Here is a 3390-nt window from a genome sequence, read left to right as displayed (position 1 = left end):
ACATCAATCTGCTCCAGCAGTTGCCTTCTTTTAAATTGTCCTTTGTTATGGATTTGTTATAAATACCATTAGAATTTTATTTGCATACAGGACTGAATTCATTAACAATTTTATCCAATGCAGTTTGTAGGAGAAATGAATGTGGTTGGTCTCGGTGCAAACGCAGAGAAATTTGGTGCGCTTTGTCACACAGGGCATGCATTCCCGCGCTTAATCATTTGCGTTGCAGAAATAATAGGTGAAGTTACTGACTACTCGCGGGAGTCAAAGCTCCAAAATCCCCCTTCGATATTGTTCTGCACTGAAATTGTACTTCTCTCTAGTTAAAGACTTTGTAATTCGATTTGAAAAGATACAGATTATGCATGGAAAGTGAATTTATAGGAGTTTTGGCCAATTAATCACAACCTGTGAATTGTTTGATGGTGCTACCTCCTCCGCTCAGCTCAGCTCAGCGCAGCCCAGCCGCACGGGATTCACGACCCCACAGGTCAGCCGTGAACGCAGCTTTCAACTCAGCGATATCCAAGTGGAAGATGCATTGAGTGGGGATGATAACCATTACGAACACTGCACATGATATCTCACATCAGCGCATAAAATTTGTTGACTTGTGCTAGTCTTATGCTGCATCACATTATCGCTTCTTATACCGAGGTGAAATGAACGTAAAGGATTTACAGTTGTTGTCCGAAGGAAAGCACTACCACCTCAATTCAGTTTTTCATGCGCTTTCTAATATGTGAGAGGAATGTTATTGATACATTAACAAATATTTACCTTCCTTATCTCTAGCCATTGGATCACCAGGTGCTTCCTCGAATTGGCACAATGCCTCCGAGTTCACGGAATGCTTACTGAAAACACAAAAGTAAGGATATTCCTCCAGAGGCATTTATAGACTGACAGCAATAATGCCTTCACGAATCCTTCGATATTTCCATCACAACGGTGTCATTTGAATGAATACTCTCAAGAAACCGTGCGTCGATGGGTACACTCAAACAACTTGGCTGCGTAACGATAATCCAGTGGTTGGTGAAGCAGGCGGATGCGGCTCACCAAACCACGCCAGCGGATTTGTATGATGCGCAAGTTGATATTTACACTAACTACAAGCCCCCGAGTCATCCACTGAGTACAGACGCATTCACAAGTACGGCAGTATGAGTGTCTAGAGGCTGAGGTAGCTCCAAGTCTGCAACATTTAGCCTGACACAGGTGAATACCAATGATAGCACTTTAGCCGATTCCATATCTTGCCAACTCAAAAGACTTCGTGGGATTCCTTAATTGTGCACAGTCCTCTAGAGTCCGCATTCCTCCTTCGATACAATCCATGACATTGGTTTCATACAATGCGTTGAGCATAAGTCAATCATGTCTACAACCTACCTTTTGCTTCCGTCATGCTGCCCTAGGATCACATCATGACGATTGGCGTGGTTTGGCGGGCAGGCTCTTACCTCCGCTTGAATTTACACACTCCATTTCTGAGACTGATTTCGCCTATGCGCTCCAGGTACTCGATTTGTTCTTGTGTTCACCCACGGCTTCATTCATTCTCTGTGTTGGTGTGCTTAAGACGCTGTTTCTTTGTAAAAAACAATACAATTTAACGCACTTTATCAAGTGTCTCTAGTCATATTTGCAACGACCCACCTCCAATACGGCATAATTTTAACTCGCTTAATGAAAATGAGGTTTCCTCTTACTCGTACAGGCCTCCAACTTGAATTCCCTCTCCCTTGCTGCACAACCGTATACCTCACTACCGTCAGTTCAATGAATGCGTTGTTGAGTAACATCTGCTTCTTCAGAAGGAGCAGCTATCACTACATTATTGAGGTGGGGCTAAATGCATGATGCTTTTAACTTCAAGCAGAAACTCACATTTGTGTTCATAGTTGACGTCCGTAACCGATTTCAATAAAGTATGTGTTGCAACTCGGCATGGGAATTGTCGCCAAGTAGGGTAAACTGATTCTCTCGTGGGCTACGCGCACAGCTTCCATTGCCTTCATGTTTATCACGTCTAGAACAATGTCAGTGTCATATAAGTTCATCGTGCTTTGTCAATGACGCCACAAATTTTCCTACGGATGCTGTCTATGACACCCACTACAATCGGCCAAGGCCACTATATGTAGGCGTTTCGTGAAATTTTGTTTTATGAAGCACAGTCCTCTTCCTTTCGCATACATTTCAAAGCACCAATTCAACCCAAAGAAAGTACAAAGATGGAGCCTTAAGTGACCACGCAGCCAAAAGCAAAATTTAATCAAATAATGGAAGTGTTGCAGTTTACTTCACGCATAATAAAGTTTAGCCGGTGTGCATTTTTAAACGTGAGTTGCAAGAGGTGAGGAACCTTGTGATGGAAAAGTACCCCGTGTGTTAAAACAAGCAACCTGAAATGGAGCGGAAGCTATGAAGTTTGCCATTCCTTCTGGTTAAAATGCATAGTTGATATCTCCATTCACTACCACTTCCTTGGCTACTTTTAATATCCGATTATTAGCACTTAATTTACTACCATTTAGGCTCATCATTCCAAAATAAGCAAATTCCCTACTTTAGGTCGCTACGAAACACAGTAGTCAGTTCTGCTAAAATCGACTCCACAGTGTCATTGGTTAATTAAGGACTTTAAAAATTACTTGTATGGAATGTATTTGATCTACAACCCAATCGAAATAAATGACAGCAGCGTATAAGTACTAAATTAAAATTAATACTTCCCATTTGCTGCGAACCTCGGAGAGGCTACAAAGATTACGAGAGACACAAAGTAGGATTCCGTAGTCTGCCTTCTTCAAACAATTTCTTACAGGTGCTTCGCCAGATCTCTTTTTGCAAAGCCTTCATCAAGCCAATGCCATCATGTAGGAGTGAATTAACTTCATTCAGTTCCTGCTGATTCATGTTATATATAATTTCCGGGTAATTTGGTATTAATTGAAGCATAGTTTCCACTTGCCTCGAATCCGTCCACTTCAAAAACTGATCAAAGAGGGGTATTTTTGACCGCAACATTTGAAGCTCCTCGACTGTAAATAATGACCCCGTATTTGCATCTGTTGACCGTACCTTCTCCACTTTATTAACTACACCGCCACGACTGACATGTTCTTGCATGTTCTCAATAGGGCCTGCAACAATAATTAAATTTGCTTCGTTGAGCTTTTTCGTAGCATCTAAAAGGTGTGCATTGATGTTTTGTAGCACCGTCGAATCTAAGCTGACCAAAACTTCCGACAAGTCTGGAGCTAAGTTACGGAATCTAGCCATTTTCTCAGGGTTCGACATTTTTATTAGGTTGTCAATTAGAGGTATTTTCGATCGCACTAAATTAAGATCCTTGTCCGTGAACATAGACGCTTCAGTTCC

Source organism: Echinococcus granulosus (genome assembly GCF_000524195.1).
Source record: "Echinococcus granulosus chromosome Unknown EG_S00270, whole genome shotgun sequence".
Taxonomy (NCBI): Eukaryota; Metazoa; Platyhelminthes; class Cestoda; order Cyclophyllidea; family Taeniidae; genus Echinococcus; species Echinococcus granulosus.
Note: the sequence above shows the minus strand (reverse complement) of the source record.